This window comes from Photinus pyralis, unplaced genomic scaffold, assembly GCF_008802855.1.
Source record: "Photinus pyralis isolate 1611_PpyrPB1 unplaced genomic scaffold, Ppyr1.3 Ppyr1.4_LG8, whole genome shotgun sequence".
Taxonomy (NCBI): domain Eukaryota; kingdom Metazoa; phylum Arthropoda; class Insecta; order Coleoptera; family Lampyridae; genus Photinus; species Photinus pyralis.
In genome coordinates this window covers 2,275,722-2,296,392 of record NW_022170819.1, presented here as the reverse complement: position 1 = coordinate 2,296,392, position 20,671 = coordinate 2,275,722, and the positions used below count along the sequence as shown (strand labels likewise).

General features: G+C 39.2%; 1 protein-coding gene across 4 annotated transcripts in view; it reads left to right on the top strand.

The window, feature by feature from the left end:
* The window catches only part of LOC116178551 (neuropeptide CCHamide-1 receptor-like), a 209,999-nt gene that overhangs the window by 129,487 nt on the left and 59,841 nt on the right, over nt 1–20,671 (top strand). The window contains exon 1 of one of the 4 annotated variants that reach the window (XM_031498074.1): nt 14,251–14,329. The exons of 1 other annotated variant lie outside the window; for it this stretch is intronic. The gene's annotated coding sequence lies outside the window, so the exon portion shown is untranslated. Of the gene's footprint in view, nt 1–14,250; nt 14,330–16,805; nt 16,915–20,671 lie in introns of those variants that run through there. 2 more of the 4 variants (XM_031498076.1, XM_031498075.1) reach the window with 2 other exon arrangements.

Here is a 20,671-nt window from a genome sequence, read left to right as displayed (position 1 = left end):
ACTCCTTCACATGGTCCGCCAAATTGGCCACTTCCACTGCCGCGATTACCGGGGTGCTGTTGGTTTGTTTGGACTCGTGTGTGGTCGTAGGTGGCAGCATGCGGTTTACGTCTTCTGCCGTGGCTTCTTCGGCTTCTTCTGCTGATGGGTGGCGGGACAGGTGGTCTGGAAGCTCGTTTTCTTTCCCCGGACAGTGGACCACATCAAATGTAAATTCTTGGAGCCGTAATGCCCAACGAGTTAGCTTGCTCTTTTCGTCTTTTGTGCGATCCAGCCACAGGAGAGCGCGGCTGTCTGTTTTCAACGTAAAACGTCTATCTTCCAGATATGGCCGGTATCGTTTAATGGCCCACACTACTGCCAAGCACTCCTGTTCGTTGATATGGTAGCGTCTCTGCGCGTGGTTAAGTTTGGCACTGGCGTAGCTGATAATTTTTTTCTCTCCGGGGTGGGGTTCTTGAAAGAGTACGGCCGCAATCCCGTTTTCGCTGGCGTCGGTTTGCAGCACGAATGGAGTGGCGAAGTCCGGACGGCTGAGTTGGAGTGGTTTGCTAAGTGCTGCTTTTAACTGGCTAAAGGCGACGTCGGCTGCCGCTGTCCATCGGAAAGGGGTGTTCTTTGTTAGTAAGTTATCCAACGGTGCTTGTAATTCGGCACACCGGGGCACGTTCTCTCGTAGCCAGTTGGTCAATCCTAGAAAACTTCTTAGCTTCTTCCTCGAGGTGGGCCGGTCTGCGGTCCGGATTGCTTCGATGTGTTCCTGGCACGGGCGGTTCCCGTTCGCCGTGATGTTGTGGCCCAGGTATTGGATCGTTTGCACCCCGAAGCGACACTTTTCGAGGGACAAGCCGAGTTTGTGGCGTTGCAGTCGTTCCAGCACGAGGTGTAGATGTTTGAGGTGCTCGTCCCAGGAGTCTGAGTAGATTATTATGTCATCCAGGTATACCATGACGAATTTCCGTAAATCCCCGGCGAGAACGTCCTGGGTCATTAGCTTCTGGAACGTAGCAGGTGCATTCTTGAGCCCGAACGGCATTACTTTGAATTGATAACTCGCTCCATCAGGGGTTGAAAACGCGGTGAGATGTCGGGATTCCGTCTCTAGCGGCACCTGCCAGTAGCCTGATTTGAGATCCAGGCTGGAAAAAACTTTGGCCGTCCCCAGGTCTCGGAGGGTCTCCTGTATGACTGGCAGGTTGGTGCTCTCGTCTTTTGTGATGGCGTTTAGACGACGGTAGTCGATGCAGAATCTCGGGCGGCCGTCTTTTTTCTGAATTATGACGATGGGCGAGCAATATTCGGACGTGCTGGGCTCGATCACCTGCGCTGCTAACATAGCTTCCACTTCATCCGCGATGACCTTCTTTTTGTTTGGCGAATGTCGATATGGCGGAAGTCGGAAGGGCGTTGTTTTGGTGACTCGGATGCGATGTGTGGTGGATGCTGTTGTTGTGGGCGTTGCAGGATCGGCCAGTGTGCTACCGAAAGTTTCCAGCAGTGTGGCCAGGCGTCGATCGAGTGGTGGTTGGAACCCGTGCTTGACTCCGGCGAAGTTTATGGAGTCGCTCGTTGTTGGGCCGCGGTTCGGAGCTTGGTCCCAGTGTGTTGTCTGCCTTGTATGGGTTCCCCAGTGGATGCACGCTCTCTCGTAATCCAGCACCGCTCGATGTTCTTGGAGCCACTTCTGTCCCAAGATGATGGGCACGACAAGGTTTGGTGTCACCAGGAAGTCGTCCGATTCTTGCTTGTCGTTGAGCGTGTACTCGACTCTGGATGTGCCGATGACTTCCAGCTGATGGCGGGGGTTCGCTAGACCGGCTGTTTGGTGGTTGCTATGGTGGATTTTCCACGCGAGCTCCTTCTGGATGAAGTTATGGGATGATCCGGAGTCGAGGAGAGCTCTTACGCTTTTTCCGCGTACCTTGACTGCCAGCGTTGGTAGGTTGGGTCGGGTCGCAGTCTGGATTAGGTGGACGGCCGGGCATTGTTCCCGACCGCTGCCCCGTTTCCCTGGTCTCGGCGGCGGGTCAGTACTGGGCAGTCTCGGTGGAAGTGATATTCCGGGCAGTGGTGGCACTTTGGTGTGTTGGGAGGTCTGTCGGCGGGGGTTGGTGGCGATGGTCTGGGTTGGTTGTTTCGAGGTAGCGCTTTGTTGCAGTTTTCGATTTCCTCGGCGTGACGCACCAAGTCGAGGAGTGAAGTGGGTGTTGTGGTTAAAAAGGCTACTCTAATGCGTGGGTGCAGCAGGTCTCTCAGTAGCTCGAGGTGCTCGCCGATCGGGATCTTCAGCCGTTTTGCTAGCTGTGCCTTCCTCTGGAGGAATTGCTGCGGCGACTCTGCTCCTTGTTCTCGGCCGAAGAATTCTGATTGCATCTTCCCGCGAATCTTGCTGCTGTCGTATTTTTCGCGGGTGTAGTTCTTTAGGTCGTTGTATGTCGGTGAAAATGCCTCGTAACTGTTCCACCATTTCGCAGCCTCCCCTTTTAGTTGTGCTGCTGCTGTTTTTAACTTTTCCGCCGGGTCGGTGGTTTGGATTGTCTGCTCGAGCGTGCTGAAGAAGACTGTTGGGTCCTCCAGGTGGTCGCCGCTGAAGGTCGGTAGGTCCGGTGATGCGGTTATCTGCGCGTTCTGGAGGGCGTCGGTCAGCGCCTTTAGCATGTCGAGGGTGTGTTGAGAGTGTTGGGCGCCACTGGACGGGGTTGCCGGGTCCAGACCGGGGTTGATTGCCGGGGTCATCTCCGTTGTTTGAGTGTCGATACCTTCGTCGGCGCCGGAGTTGGACGTCGGGGTGTTCCTGCTCCTCGTATTCATGGTGTTGCGCGTCGGCTGTCGCGGGAGCGTGGGCGTAGATCCTCAGAGCGCGATGCTGCTGGTTGACTCACACGTATGGGCGCCAATTGTTACCGGGCGGGGTAACGTAAGTGGCAAACGGAGGTTGAAAACGTATATTACACAATATTTACAAATAATACAGAGGCTATATGTACATATATAAGATCGCTTCTGGCACGTGGGATGGCGCCGGACTTGACTACGGTCAAGCCGGGAAGTGATGGCGTGCGGAGACGGTACTTGAGCCCAAGCGACCAGCCTCAGTCGCTTGTATAGGGTAAGGTAGGCTTGCCCAGGCACAAGTGAAGTTCCCCTGTCGGTGCGCTGCTTATAAACGATTTCCGGTAGAGGCGTCTGGCGACGCGGCCAATAGGGCGCTAGTGGATGGTGGGGTGGAAGTTGCAACCCCTCTCCTAGTCGTCGTAACACAGCGAGGATTTTATAACCGGTCCGTGCAGAACAATTTTATTCTAATTGAAAGCAGCACCACAACGCATCTAGAACTCCTGTTCAAACAATAAAGGTATTTATGAACAATTGTTGTAGTTTTCCCGTCTGTTTCGGAGCTGTTAATGACTTTTAAGTTCTTTGGGGCCTCTTTAAATAAAGACTTGGCGGTTTCTAAACACCTTTGAAAGTTACAAAATATTGGAATTCGATAAATCGCTTTAAAAGTATCCTACAGTTTGACCGTTAATTTTACAAAATTCTGTAATATTTTCTTGACAATAAGACGCGCTTTATACAAAGGATGAAAAATTGTTTCTCTCAAGATTTAGTGAAAGAGCAAACATCTTCGAGTTGTCTTAAAAAACCAGCCTTCGTTTCCATCAAATGAAAGGAGAGTTCTTTATTATTATTGCTATCACTTCACTTTTACGGCGTCCACGACGTTGTCTTCCGCTTTTCGTTTTTGTGGGGATAAATCGACCTGATACAATCGGACCAGACTCCATTATCACGTGAAAGTACAATTGCGGGACAAAAAACAAACCGAAATTGAGTAATTTCGTCCTCCCTTTCAAAGTCTTGCTACGTGAAAATGGAACGAAACGTCTTAGATTGGAACAATTTGTCCCTTAAAAACATGCTGAAAATTCAAGTTTGTTACACAGGAGTAAAGTAAACAGTCGAAGTAAATGATATACATTCGTTGACCAAAACCACAATCTTCTTTTGAAAACGGTCGAGCAATTTTGTGGGATAATTTGAAAGTCAAACAACGTTTAACGCCCAATTACGAACGTTTAACCCTTACTACACTTTGTATACCCTTTGCAATCACTAACTTTCACTTAAAAGCGTAATTAGGAACGCATTTCGGTTACATTTTGTAGCGCCGTATTGATTTACATTACAGAAGCAGGAAGTCGAAGATCCCTCCCAAAAATTTCTATTCATGTCTCACGTCGTAAGATGTTAGATAGGCCCTTAATTAATGAAAAATGTCTTTCGTAAAGAAATTGAAAGCTTTAATTTGGCAAAATTGGAAATCTGATGTAGATAACTTGAACAGCTACCGAACGTAATGAAAATTTGTTTTAAAAGTAGCTTAAGCAGTCGACACTGTGGTTCGATCTGCAGGAAGGCATTTATTTAAGCAGCGTTATATATTTACCATCTCGGCAATTATGATTTCCATCAATCATACATTTTCAGTGAAAGTTTTCACTTATAATTGCACAAGAGGTTTGTATTTTACCGAGTAAATTTGGGTTGTTAAGGTAATGAAAATCTGTTGCCTAGCAATTAGACGAGAAAAACTGTTAACTAATAAAAATGCGACACCGAAGGTGGAGCATTTTTAGGTTGACAGTTTTTCGAGTTCAATTGCTAAAAGGAAACAGATTTGAATTGCAACAATACAAATTTACTCGGTTTAAATACAAACCTCGAGTGTAATTCGGCAGGACAATTTAACGAACAAGAAATTCACCAAACTAATCAATTATTGACAGACGTCAAACTAGTCATATGGGAACGGATAATACGATAATTGGTTCGAAAATGAATAAGTGAAAAAACCACTAGTGCATTTGTCGCTGGAAAAGTTGCAGGTAACTTTTGCCGCTGTAAAAGTGACAATTGCACTGCGTCTTATGCGATTTTTTATACATGAGTTGAATTGTCATAATAAAAAAAATCAAATAATATTGGCCTCTAATCTAATTTTTTTATGCTGAACGTTATCAAAGAGTCCCAGCACCTTTGACACATTTGCGTACCTTAGACCTCCATGAAAGGACTAATGATCGTTCTGCGATAAAAATACATGCCAATTAATTTCTACCATTTCAATAAGCCAGTTGTAGATCACTTACTTCTAAAGAAATATAAGGCGAAGTTAATTTTCCAACCGAAACTCTTTTTCGAAAATCCTTTCTCTTGTCGCAGCAATTAGTCGCGTGACTGCCTCTATACAACACAAAAATAAAAGATTCAATTTGTCCTTCTTAGATGTGTAGGTGGCTTATAAATAACGGTATCAACAGAATTTTTCCACGTGATCTGGTCCTTTGCAAACATAAATGTTCAGTCAGTGACCAATTTAAATTACTGACACTCATTACTTCTTTCTCGGTTTCACTTAGTGCCCTTTTCCTTAAATATGACGATTTTCCTTCCCAGCTCAAAACGTTTGTGACAGAATGTCCACACGAAGTGGGCGGTTAACGAACGATTTTCCAATAAATTCAACCTAACGATTTCTAAAATAAAGGATCTTGTGTCTTCAGGGCGAAATTGGAATGGAATTTTTTAGCTACGGAAAATTGAGGGGGCACAATTCCTTCGATAACGAAGTAGGAAGGTAATACAAACCACTGAGAAATATAGGCCCACCCACTAATTAGAGTTGTATGCGTTATATTTCCAATATTTTTTCCTTTATGCGTTTCGGATTGTGTAATTATACTCTAAATTGCAATTTATTTTTGGTTTCATGCGAGTTTGATCGTGTAATTATCCAAGCACTTTTTAGAGTATGCAGTACATATTAAAATGCGGTCGGATGTGAATATTAACAACCAATTAACGGTAATATTAATGAATGTTTAATTTTATAATTCGGTTTATATAATTTCAATTAGGTTTTTTTAAATGTGGTGGGGAGCATGAAGAAGAACTTCAACAGAACTTGAAAAAGATAATTGTTGCGCACATATCCTGCAAGGGGTGGACAACACTAGCAACCTTATTATAAAATGGTATAAAAATTTATACCTACACGCCGCATAAACAATAGACAGCTATTGTCTACATACATAAGTATGAAAGAGAATGTTATACAAATAAACTTTGCAACACTGTAGGTCGGCTGCTGTTACATTAGGTAGACGGCTCACTATAAAGCAGGACATTGCCATCATTCAAGAAGCCTGGGATTCTTGTCTTGGGGGTTCTTTGACACACGGCAAGAAAAACCTAGGACGAGTATGTTCCTAGGCGTACCCCATTACAGGATTTAACTCAAATGTTTACCATACTACATGGAGAAGCACAAATTTCATTTTAAATTAACTGCAAGGGACTCGTCCAAAAGGGTTATCGCAACTCAATATAATGGATATTCCCCGTTTATAAACATCTCCTTGGAGACAAACTTGGGGGAAGTCTCTCGAGCTCTGCAACGTAGATATTCTCTCTAACTCCATTGTGGAGTCATTTGAACTGGAATGCCCTCTGAGAACCACTAAATTACCTATAACCATCCTTGGTGCTGCAGGGCTCTTGAAAAGCAGAAAGCTCAGTTGGGCAAACAGGTCAATAAGGCAAGGATGAGCAACGCTGCAGCCGACTGGGAGGCCTATATAGTCCTAACAAAGGACCCATATTACAACCCAGCTAGCCTCAGAATAGAGGATTCACTCCCACGGAGAATGACTGGGCGCTTGCAGATCAGATAGTAGATATGACAGGGGTAACCTGGGCGATGAAATCGTTCTCAGCATGCATCACCAGGACTGGACGTCATAAATGGGAACTGGACGTTATTGTTATCTACGTAGTGACAAAATGAGAATATACTATACGTATATAGACTGTATCGTTGCCAAATTAGCTTCAAAAGTAGTCTAAACTAGATGTTGTCACTTCACTCAACGAGACCAAGTAAAAAAAATCCGTTGAATCCGAAAATTATAGTCCCCCTGGCCGGAAACTCCCGGAATATATTGTTATAAACAAAAAACGAAGAAAAAATGGGAAATTTAACTTCAATTATCTCGTTAATTATTGATCTAAGGGAAAAATTAGTTTGTTTGGAATCAAATTTTCACCATAATATTTGACTAAAATCTGAACTCTCGGAAAACCAAACTGCCCCGATTTCCTTGTTTTTCTGTTCTTTGTCGATTTTTTCCGTTTTCCTCATCATTTTTGGCTTCTGATTTTCTTTTCGAATTCTTTGACTTTTTTCCCTTTTCGGCTGACTGACTGACTGAAAAAACACTGATTGCGTTAATGAGCAGGTTACATCGACATTCTTAGGTTCCCATAATTTTGAGGAAAATCCAATCACTCATGCAGGAAACCTTAATCAAAATTTCAACATCGCTTTTCGTAAGTAGGTGTCTATTTTCTTTCTCCGAAGCACCAAGGCCCCCTTAAAAAACTTCACGAACTTTCCGAATGTCGCCGCCTTAAATGCTACCCTGATCCGATCCAATTGAAAGTTGTAATGAAAGACGAAACCTCTAATGAGGCATAAGCGCCGGCAAACACGAATTACACTGCTATTTCACCAAAGTCAAAGACGTAATTTGCCTTTGCCTTCCATTACAAAGAAAGAAATAATTAATCGCTGAAATCTTTAAAGCGCAGATCGTAGCGAGAGCCTTAAAGTAGTTCGAGCGCGTTCGGCTGAAGTCAAGTGATGTACTCGGCCTACCTATTACTTACGGTAAACGTCCCCAAAAAAAATGTTGTTATGAAGGAAACATAATTAGAAATACGGTATGAGTGGTATTTTGTACCTCAGCACAATGCAAACGTCTTACATGATTTTTAAAAAGGTATATACAGTAGTCAACTTGACTAGTGTCCCTACTTTTCGACCCTGTTTCAAACCTTTGCACACTAAATGTTGACGACACACCGCGACTAAATATTCACAGTGTAAGCGGTAAATCCTAAACGAATATATTTCTTTTTAATCAAAACGTATGCGAGCGTATGTAAAAGCCGGGAAACTAAATAATTTGGCGTTTTACGTGAAGTCGATGTAGTGGATTTGGTTTTTCGATGTTGGCGCCAGAGATCCCCAGCCGCTATCTTGATCTCAATCCAATCAGTGTGTCAACAAGACGTGTGCAGGCCTTTATAAATATCGCTGATTTTGGTGTTCTTTCTGAAAGACACCATGCCTTTTGTGAAGAAAAGTGCTCAGCAGAAGAAGGAAAAGATTGTCCTAGCTCAGCTATATACTAGACCTAGTGGAAAAGTCATCAGATTTAAACGCGTGCTGCATAGCGTGCCGCGGCGTCAGATCAGACGCCGCTTCGGCGGTAAATATCTTCCTTTTTTCATCATGAACATGTACTATTCCGTGCATATTTAGATTCGTCACAAAATTTCGCTTCTAATGAGACCCATCTCATTTAAGTCTTGATACAAAAGCCTTCGCTAGCTCAGAAAAACTGAGTCTGTCCATAAGAGCCCATGTTAAAATACCCTGTTTTTACTGTCAAATATCTCAGAAACGGCACATAGGAACACTTTTTTCTTTTGACCATTAGAAAGTGCGTCTCTCAGAGAATAAATGAACAAATTTTCACCAACTTCTTGTTACTTTAACCTAGGCACTCTAACTACTTTAAGGCAATTGAAACAGTATAAAAGAAAATTTTTGAATTTATTCTCAAAAAGTTCTCTTATCAAATCGAGTTGAATTTTGTATGTGCATGTAAATCGAGATGTAAATATAGCTGCAGCACGTCACCGGGTGAAGTATTATTGAATCCCCCAGATTGACCTGTGTAATCGCATTATTGCTTTCGTTTCGGTTCCGTACTAAGGGTGGGTTCACGTATTTGTGTCTTTCTTTCTTAGCATGTAAATAATTTAGTAATGCAAAACAAACAACAAATTTAAGAACAATTGCAATTAGTGGGCCTAAAATAAAAGTCAATCGCCAATTAATAGTTTTGCGGGTCGCGAGTAACGTTTTATATACCTAACACAAGCGCTATCATAGACCTATACGTTCCTCAAACGGATTCCGTTTCAATACAATTGATGGCAGTAAATCATATTCTTCCAACGCAAAATAAATTTTGCTAGTTCCCATATGTGTATAAGATCAATTATTTTGATACTATTTAAAGCTCGAGTAATAAAATGATGCTCATGTTGGACGATACGTAGAAGTAGGTATTAAATCTTTATAGGTGTTTTATATCCATAATAAACTCATGGAAGCACTTAATATTAAAGGCATATGTGCAGATACATCAAGAAACCGAGCGTTTACCCGAGCACAGTCTAATAGACATACTTGATTTTGGTTATATGTATGTATATTTACCGTTCGATCAATCTGATTTGGTGGCTCTAACGTAATGCGCTGCATTTAGCTCTAAAAGCGCTCTAAAGTACGAAATGCATGTATGAAGCTTTAGTCACTCTTAGTTAGTATTGGAACAGGTAATTTGGTTGAAGTTTAAATAGTGGGATGGATACCTTTTGAAAAACGAAAGTTCCTTTCAAATGTGCCCAGTTAAGCCACTGGGTAATTGATTAATAATTAATTAATAGCTACTGGTTTCGAACGCCCATGTCATAAGGTTCCTTTACGTTGCCTAACTGTACATGGCAATTTTAACCCCACCAATAAAATGGGGAGGTTATTGAAATCATTCCAAATTTAGATTTTGAGATTTCGGCCACTCTGTTTTTTGCGAATCGCCATGAGGAGACAGCATCGGTTCCGAGTGATGGATTTTTAAACGTTTCACTCCAACATATTTCCTTTTCGTCCCAGTTCTCTTTAAGTTTTTCGGTTTTTCCAGATCCTTCAATCGTATTTCGTACAAAAATCTTCTCGTCTTGGAATCGAGTTATCTTTTGTCCTGTTTCCCTCTGGAAATATATTTCTGGGGGCTATTTTCCTGCACCGACTACGCCTACCACATCAGGGAAAGTTACTCCTGCAGTTGTACAGTCACCGATATGTTCGTGTGTGGAAAACGAGAAATGTCTTTTTGGCTATAAAACTTATATTTATTTAATTAGGTATGAGCAACAACATTTTGATTGACTAAAAATCCGTGTTATGACTATTTGCCGATTCGTAGTCAGATTTTCTGTACAATTTATATTTCTTTTTTTCCATTTTTTTTAATTCTTAAAAAATGTGCTAAATAATGAAGATTATTTTATGCACCACAAACATTAACTTCTAAAAATTCGTTACTTTAATTTATAAAGGATTTTCGATGGAAATTATGCGCTTTTAAAGCAAGCGGCAATGATTGTTTTTATAAAAGAATAATTCAGGCACCGGCACAAGTTACGTTATTGTCCAGTAATGAGATTTCCGTTGAAGCGATTTGGTGCAATGGGATCTTTTAATTATCTGTAGTTTGATTACATTGATTTTTGTTTTGTTTTTGCAGTATAAGGCTGCTAGAGTGGTGGAGAACCGTAAAGTATTTAAATAATGAAAAATACTTGATGCAAAACACAAATTAATCCCTAAAAATTCGTTTTCAAGTAAAAACAGTTTTATTATTGGATTGTGGCATTTAAAGGTTTTTCTACTTTTTATTTGTTACTGTAGAATGGGGTTGATAAAAGGAAGCCGAAAACGCTACAAATTTAACAAACGGAGAATACTTGAACCACCACAGAAGTCAAACCCTAACAATTTCCAACTAAAGCAACGAGGGCTCTGTCTGTATAATACGGTGGCGAAAAGAATTTTCAGGCGAAAAAATTAAATGTTAACATCTAAAAATCCGTGTTTATGTAAAGACCACTTATGCGATTTTAAAGCAATAACACGTTGGCATCCCTATTTGTTTCAGAGATGGGGTTGACAAAAAGAGTCGAGAAAGCTACAACATTTATGAAGAAACATATTTAAAGACAACAGGTGACATACGTTATGGCTATTTGCCGATTCGTAGTCAGATTTTCTGTACTATTTTATATTTTCGTTATTATTACAATAATTAAATCTCAGATTTAAATACTCATGTTGCATACGAAAAAAAAACTCCGTGTTTTCTCTTCCATTTAAGGGACTAAATTGTCACTTTTTCTCCCGGGTAGAGACAAACGCGACAAGTACAAAAAGTGACAGTACACGCTGAAATGTCAAACACAATTTAATGATTAACGGTTACTTTTATATGTACATTTTTGTTCTTGCACCATATTTTATATGTATTATACCGTTTTTCATATATCATTTTGAATTTGAGATGCAGTAGTTTCCTAATAGCTTCTTCTGCAGCATTTTATACCTACGCCGTAGGCACGTTGAACAAGAATCTTTATTTTGAACTGACGTTTATTATTATACCGTCACAATTTGACAAGACGAGATATATTGATACTGCAATCAAACGATCTTTTTCTTTCAAATTTGAAATTTAACATTGAAACTGCTGCAGCTGAGCTGCAGCACGAGTACCAAATACAGTTTATATATACAACAGGACTAAAGTGCGTCCTAATCCTATTGGTTGTGCCATTCCGCACGTAGACTACTCAGGGCCATTGAAAATACTATGTTTTAAAGAAATAATTCAACAAAATTGAAAAGTCAGAGAACCAAATAAATGCATAAAACTTTATTTTGAGTATTAGGCATTCTCGAGACGTTGCATTGGTCTTAATAAACTATTAAAAGGATACAGGAACGTTTCCAATAGGAAATGTATTGCAATCCAAATGAGAATAGCAGAATTTAATTGACAAGGGATGTAGCTATATATTATGTGTTACAGTCACGATAAAAAGTATAAATTATAACACACATGCATTTTGGCTTTTTCAGTCAAGGTAGGTACATAAAGATCGTAAAGACATTAAATTCCAAATGACTTTTCGATAAAAAAGTAAATGTCGAACGGGGTTGACGTAAAATCGTGTATAACCGTGTAAAGATAAAACTTATCTGTGCCTATTGGAATTGTTTTGATTTTTTCCTTGGTTACCCTCATCTAAGTTACAACTCGGTGGCGTTGTGAGATGGCGTTTCGGGGTCTCAATACACATCATGTAAACTTAGCTTCCCCTTTCTGTTGGTGAATAGTTTGTGAAAGTTACCTATGAATTTGTTTTTTTTTAAATTTTGCATTTGCATTTTCCTCTAACATGATCGGTTAGTAGAACTGAAACTGTACACAAAAATCAGAACCCACAATAGGACGGCTATTCGTATATTTTTTGACAAAAAAACGTAGTTCCGAACCGGGTTTTTATGTAGCTAAAGTGATTAATTAAAATAGCCGAGTTTTTCCTCCGGCGAAATCCCGGGGGTTGAAAGTGGTGTTTTGTCAGTTTGAACGATTCACAGTTTCCAATTCAGAATATCGAAAGATTTCAAAACTGTTAACTTAGTTTATGGGCCAACTGGCTAAATTTAAGGAAATGGTATAATTTGGGGGTACCAATTTTCCTTTTTACCACACATACATTAGAATGTAAAAAAAACCATAACTGCCATCTCAAAGTGATAGGTAATAGAAATGGCGGCCAATCCAAGATGGCGGATGTTGAGTTTTATAAAATTCTTTCGAACTATTGGTCCGACTTCATCATTTTCTTATTTATTATTGATTTAATTGATGTTTAATTTCATCATTTCCAAACTATTTTATCTTTCTCTTTCTCTACGGTGATGATGGGTGATATTGCTAGCTTATTGCTAGTGTTTATCGTAATTCCTTTTTTATTAGAAATTTACAACATATATAATTTTGTGTACGTGTCACATATATATCAAAACTGTTTGCATATTTTTCACTAATATTCTGCATAATATGCGCATAATTTTACCATTCATTGTGTATTAATACAGGCAGTAAAGAACATTCGGGAAACAATTAAAAAAAACATTTTTTTAAATTACTTATTAACAGTTGATTTTATCGAAAAAGTACTAATAACAATATTTATAGCACATATAAAGAGCTTTCATTAAAAAAAAAGATTAATGAAATTGGATCAATAATTCCAGAGATATAGTTTCCTTTATAAAACTCTACATCCGCCATTTTTGCTTGGCCGCCATTTCTATTAGCTACCGCTTTGATATGGCAATCATGATTTTTTGGCATCCTAATAAACCTGTATAACCACTGTAAAAAGGAAAATTGGTACCCCCAAATTATACCGTCATGTCGACTGGCCCATGGACTAACTTTGCTATTAACCCGCTTTGTGGTTCAATGGTAGAGCGTTGGGCTATAAATCCGGAAGTCGGATGTTCGAACCCGGGTTGACGTGAATTTTTCATTTGTGGCAGAGAAGCGTATTAGGTTTTACTGTAGTTTTCCTAATTCGTAAGGTAAATACTGGAGTAATAAAGAACAACTTAAGACCTTCTGCAGAGGCACCTCTAAAAAGCATTATGCGGGTCACTCTGTAATTTGGCGCAAGCCTGTTGAGGGCCCAGAACAAAAAAGGGAATAATAAATAAATAAAACACAGTGAGAATCATTCGTCTATTCCTGTACGATCTGGGAGGGTACCCCTGATGCTGGCGGCGTTTCTTTGAAGTAAGCAAGCTGTAGAGTTCAAGGGAGAAGTCGAAAAATCCAATGGAATTGATGGAGCCCAAGCTTCCGAAGAAACTAAAGCTTTCTTTGAGAATGAAGGAATTGGAATCTTGTAGTTTGAACGATGACGCTATGAGCTGAGGAAAATCACTCGTAGAGAACTAGGAAAAATTGAATTTAGAAAAAATGGGTAGAATAGACAGTAAATCATTGTTCGTAACAATTTTATCGAATTAATCAGCTACAAATGTAATGATTCAATCCGAGCCTGATACATTATTCATGCAAATATAATAATTTATTACTTTTACTAATAAGGTAAATGACATTAATCGCATTTTCTATAACACGTTGTCACTTAGAAGAAGGAAACCGAGTTTATCCTCGACCGTTCTCATTTGCAAATTGTAAAACGCGAATGTAAGCAAACAGATCTTAAGTTAATAGTCTAATTTTCTTATCACTTTTTCTTGTACACATAACCAATTAGAGTGTATATATGGAGGTCATCTTTAATTTTATATTTAGCACCTAGATCGGTTATTCCGATCGCGTTTCCTACAAGTAAGCCCCTCGCTATCCATTTTTCTTAACACGAGCCTAAAGCGACGAGGACGTGCGGTCTGTTTTAAAATAAAAGATTTTATTAGAGTTTATCCGCTAATTTTATTATGTTTACTTTGCATTGGAATGATTACAGAAGCTGTTTGGGAATTAGTAGTTGGTATGTGGTGCGTGAAGTGTTCGAGCTTTTTGGACTTGTGACTACTGTAAGTGAGCTTTCATTGTTTTCTTACCCCCATACTCCCAATTCGCTAGTTCTTAGATAATTTATATTCTGCGTAACGCAAATTGTAATTGCCTCGTATGTGAAAGAGCACCAACAAAGGGTGAAATTGTTCATATATAAGGAAAATGGTTCGTGCCCACGCTGTTAATTCGAGTAATCACACATTTACAGTTTCAAACTTCAGTACAATCCACTGACGCCTTTTCGAGTACAGCGAGCAATTATATAATAATTAATTGACTTACATTGAACTGAATGGTGAAGTATCAGTACTTGTAACTTTAAATACCTAAATAGGGCAAAGTTAATGGGCGGTTTGATTATTAAGGGGGTTCGTTATTTGTTCCGCAAACCACTTTAACATAATGATAAGAATTTACAGAGTTGTGCACTAATCGACTAGTGAAAATTGATTCCCCTACTTCAAAGTGTATCCCGACGTATTTGAGTGTTTCTTTAACTAAGTTAGTAATGTGGTGTCATTTGAATACAGTTTTACCGAGAGATACCATAGCGTTATTTTTCGCTAAAAAAATCTAATATAAGTAAAGTCATGGAGGAAGACAAAGAATAATATGAATCTTGTAAATCCTGGGGCATCTGAACGAATCAAAACAAATAAATAATATAACATGGACAAAGGAACGATAAACTCGAACATTGGAAGAACTGAAGGATCACAAAAATCCGACAAGAACCAAGAATTTGAAGAAACCCAAAAAAATCTGATGAATCTACAGCATCAAAAGACAAAGAATTCATCATACTGATTTGAAAAATCTCAAGAGTGTGAAGTATCTGGAAGGTCTGCAAAATTTGAAAAAAAATAGAAATTGCAAAAAAAAGATAAGAATTTTGATTTTCATTTTTCAAAACATTCCCTACTGAATTTGAGAACACGCTCTTGTTGAACCCTTAGTAAATTAAAAAAAGTACTATCATCGGAGAGTCATAAAAATGTGTTAAAATCATCCTCGATCTACGTTGATGGAGACCTTCGGATTTCTAAAATACGCGAAAGTCTTTTGTTTCTTTCTTTCAGAACGTTTAAGGTACTTTCGGAAACTTTAGGACCATCTAGGATGTATTACCCTAGCAATATAACAATTAAGAAGTTGTACCGATATTTGGTTTTACTGATGATCCTCATTCCTATTGAAAATGGTGCAACTGTTGTAATACACCAAATATTTTTGATTCATTGGTTGATTTTCTTTAAATGGCCTGTCAACCCTTAAATTACACCTACAAAAGTTACCCCTAGCAATATTGAAATTAACAATTTTTTTCCGAAGTTCGATTTTACTGATAATTACTATGTACTTTCATTAGCACTGAGAGGGGTGTAACTTTTATAGTATCTACACCAAATATTTACCATTCATTGATTGATTTATGTTAAATAGTCTATAAGCAACCCTTAAAATTGCACCCTAATGAAATCACCCCCAGCAATATTGAATTCAAGAATTTTTTTTCGAAATTCCGTTTTACAGATTATCCTCATTCGTATTGAGAGGGGTGTAACTTTTATAGTACACCAAATATTTGTCATTCATTGGTTGATTTTAGTTAAATAGTCTATAAGCAAGCCTTAAAACTGCATCTAAAGAAATCACCCCTAGCAATATTAAATTCAAGAATTTTTTTCCGAAATTCAGTTTTGCTGATTATCGTCATTCGTATTGAGAGGGGTGTAACTTTTATAGTACACCAAATATTTGTCATTCATTGGTTGATTTAGGTTTAATAGTTTATAAGGAACCCTTAAAATTGCACCTAATGAAATCACCCCCAGCAATATTGGGTTCAAGAATTTTTTTCCGAAATTCCGTTTTATTGATTATCCTCATTCGTAATTATTATAGTACACCAAATATTTGTCATTCCTTGATTAATTTAGGTTAAATAATATATAAGCAACCCTTAAAATTTCACGTAAAGAAATCACCCCCCAGCAAAGTTTTGCAGTTCTTGCAAATGATATAACTAAGGCTGTCAATAATATAACTGTGTTTAATAAGAAAATTACTAACAAGTAACCAGGAACTCTGTAAGTAATAGTGACGATTTAATTTGTATGCATCGTAACTGGAATATTTTGCTAAATGGTATAGCTTGAATACAAGGCAAATGTGTCTTGTATTCGTTGCACACCTTGAACTTTAAATTTTAAAAAAATCTGGACAATTAGCTGTACCGGTTTAATTAAAAAGATGATCTTAATTGTGATTTATTGTTACAAAGGTGCATAATAAGCTCTCGTATAATTCTAATCAATAAACAGACTATAAAATTTTGAGAACGATGACCAAATTTATATATGGAATAGAGGAAGTGGTCGATTTAAATCTTGACGTGCATCATTTCAATTACAAATGTTTCTTGCCGCAGCAATCGATTTGATTAAGAGAATCGGATCAGTTAGTTGATGCAGGGCCCTCCACTTTCGTACTCGCGCCTTTAAGAACTCATAGTTAGACGGTTACTCTCGTGTTAATTCCAAGATCCACAGACTCTACGTTCAGCAGCAGAATTCAATTTAAAATGGAAAATCACCTCAAGGTAAACCCCATAAAAAACTTGTTTATACTCCCAAATTACTATGACGATCTATTAACGTGATTGCATGAATACTCAGGATATGAAATCGTTTTCAGGCACAAACAAAGCCCCTCTTAATTGTTTGTCACAATAGAGGAACGACAATCGGCAATGACAGAAATTCGGGTTGCGTGATGAGCGACAGTAAAATTATGGGGGCGCAAATTGAGCTCGTCGGTAGCGGATAATAAAGTTTAATTTTAAGCACGCCCGAAAATAATTTTTTCTCGCTCGTAAACAAAGTATCGAGGGTAAGGATGGGAACGCCGAACGAAATTGGGTATTTAAATAAGTTACGAGATTCTTCCAATCTCGGCGGCTGCAAAAATTAATCTGCTTTAAAGTAGAGGCGGTCCGCGATTTTATTTCAGCGTTTCATAAAATGCGATCTGAATTTATGATTATTTGTATTGTTTACTTTTCCGTTGTAGAATTTAAATTTGGGTTTTCGCTTATTTTGCTACGAAGTATTTAGAAAAAGATTGGGGGAGATCCGAAACAAGAATCGCTAAGAAAACGTAACAAAATTAAGCTGTAAATGGCATAATGAACCTCCCACATCATTTTTCATTAGCGCCCGTTTGTTTTTGCAAATCTCTAAATGAACGTAAATAGCAATTTTCTATAAGTAAACTGACAGAATTTTTTTCCCGAACGTGAATTTTCGTTTGGGTGAGATGCTGGTGGAGCTTCCCCTTGGGAAGTAAGTGACGGGTTTTCTTGTGCTTGGAGACCTTTTGTTTTAAGCGGGGGTGCTTATTCTTTGCGCAAATACGTTGGGTAAGGCACCTTTTTTGGGCAATAAGGGAGTCCTATAGAATGTGGCCTGTAGAATCCATAATTTCAAACAGTTCCAAGATTAGGCTACTAGTTCAAAAGTTACAGCCCTTTGAATTTTCTTTCAAAATTGGTTTCTTGTCCATAACTTTTGATTGATTTGATTTTTTTTTTTATTTTATTTAAAATTAATGTGTCTCAACATCAAAGGTCATTGACACAGGAACAATCACATTTCTAAACTTAACTTAAGAGCTATTCGCTAAATTTTGTCATATATATCGATACTTTGGAGGAACTTGGTCACATGGTGGAGTTGGTCGGTAGAGTTTAGAATTTCATTTAAGCTGTTCTTCAGTGTGTGGAAGCGTCGAGTATTTGCATGATGTTCGCAATCGATAAGGATGTGTTTTATAGTCAGTGGATTGTTGCAGTGTTCACAGACGGGTGGAGGATCGGAGGTTAAGAGATGCATGTGAGTTAATCTTGTGTGTCCGATTCGCAGTCTTCGGATGATAATTTTACTTTTCCTGGACATGGGGGCAGCTTTAAATGGCTTTACTGTTGGATTGATCTCGTGAAGTTTTGAGTGAACACTGTTCCAGTGCGTCTGCCAGGTTTTGCGTATGTGGCTCTTATAGAACGCTTTTAAGTCTGTGGAAAGTTGGGTGTTTTTTTGAATCCTGTTCAGAGAAGCTTTCTTTGCGGCACGATCTGCTGCCTCATTTCCGGGAATGCCAACATGTGAAGGTGTCCATACCAGAGTTATGGATACGCCCTGGGAAGAAAGATGTCTGATGGAGTCGTGAATGGATTGCACGAGCGGATTTTGGGTGTATACATCTTCGAGCGAATGTATAGAAGCCAGGGAATCTGTACATACTGCTACCTTGGTGTATCTTGGTGTTAGCGTATTTATGGCTTCTAGGATGCCGTATAGTTCTCCAGTGTGGATGCTGGTAGTGATTGGCAGTGAGATGCACCTAATGATGTCATTGCCATTGATAACTGAACAACCGACGCCAAGTTCGCTTTTCGAATCGTCAGTGTAAAGGACTCTGTCGTAACGGTTCTTGGTAACTAATTCTGTAAATGTCTGCTTAAGGATCTCACTTGGTGTTTCGAGTTTTGGAAGTATGCTAAGCGTTGTGTCGATAATAGGAATTGTTTTCCTCCATGGAGGGTCTATTGCAACTGGGTGGGGTAATGTTTTAGAAAGGTCAACATTAGCGAGAAGCGGCGGGAGCATTTCAGGTAGTGGGATTGGGTTGTGAGATGGATGAGAGAGTCGGGGAATAGGATTGAACATCGGAAAGAGTGGATTTTGAGGATTGGCTGATACTTCGGCAAAGTAAGCTAGGAGAAGTTGTTGTCATCTAAGCCAGAGAGGGGGCTCATTAGCCTCAATGTACATGCTTTCAGCAGGGCTGGTTCTGAATGCACCAAGGCATATTCTTAAGGCTGTGTTGTGGACTATGTTTAGTTGTTTTAGATCACTTTTTGACGCTGAGGAGTATATGAAGCATCCGTAATCTAGGCGTGAACGGATTAGTGACCTATATATTGTGATCAACATGCCTTCTTCGGCCCCCCACTGATGATGGGCGAGTGTTTTCAAAAGGTTCAGTCTACTTAAGCCCTCTCCTCTGATATTTTGAATGTGGTATTTCCAGTTTAGTCTGCAGTCGAAAGTGATTCCTAATATTTTGTGATGACTTACAATGGAGAGGCGTTTGTTGTAAAGTAAAATCACTGGCTCGGGGGTTTTGATACGTATTTTGGAGAACTTCATTACCTTAGATTTGGCAGCAGAAAATTGAAGCCCGTTATTTGAGGTCCACCGTGAGAGTTGGTTCACTGCGTCCTGAATTAGGTTCCCTGTAGTTATGCTGTCCTTTCCATGACAGAATATGACTAGATCATCCGCATAAAGAAGGTATTTTATGGGGGATGCAAGGCTCAAGCAGATGTCATTGACGGCAAGACTAAAAAGCGTTGGGCTCAGTACTGAGCCTTGTGGCACACTGTTTTCTTGAATTGTTTTGGATTCTACGCACCAAAATTAATAGGAAAAAGTGTTTCCCCGAGAAATTTTGGTGCAGTCGATTTTTGGTAAAAAAGGGTTATATACACTGTCTTTTTTTGAGCCCCGAAAAAAAAATTGTCTCAGATGTCACCATTATTTATCGCTCAGTTTTAGAACCCAGACTGTAAACCTTGCTTTTTTACACCTTGATGGTTGTATCTTTTTTATGATGGTCAAATGTTCTCGTTTGCCCTTTTTTAGATCCTACAGACCAAGGTCTATTGGAAAGTGGTCTTTGCCGATGCATCTGTGACAAAATTTTCATTGAATTTTAAAAGCATTTCCTGCACGCTCTCTTTTCCCAAATCAGTTTAAGGGTTTTATCTTTTTCTGCCGATTGAAAGTTTTGGATTCTTCAGGCCAAAATTGTTCAGAAAGTACCTTTGCTTTGAATTCTCAAATTTAGCTTGGAGGAAATACAAATGCACCTATCTCAAGACCTACAAGTTTTAAATTGAAACTTCCAAATTACTGCTGAAGACAATTATAGGTACCTTGAGATCAGTGTATAAATTGGAAAAGTGCGTATTCGATTCTTAGCTTCAATATTCTGTTATTGAAGCGAGAATTTTAGATTTTGAAAACCTAAACAGCTTTCCAATTTCAGGAATTTTTAATTTTTATCCCCTGGAGTTCTAAACCAAAATTTTCAATTCTCAACTTGGAGCAATGAAGATTTGCCTGATTCTAGATTCTGCGTTACGATAGGGGGGGTGGGCAGGGATCACGCTTACGTAGGCCTTAAATTCGAACCCTTTATTGTACTACCTCCCTGATTAGGTACTACTTCTGGTCTGAGGCTAGCTAGTTTATAATATATATAACTTTTCGTTTGAGTTTTATTTGCAGGGGGAT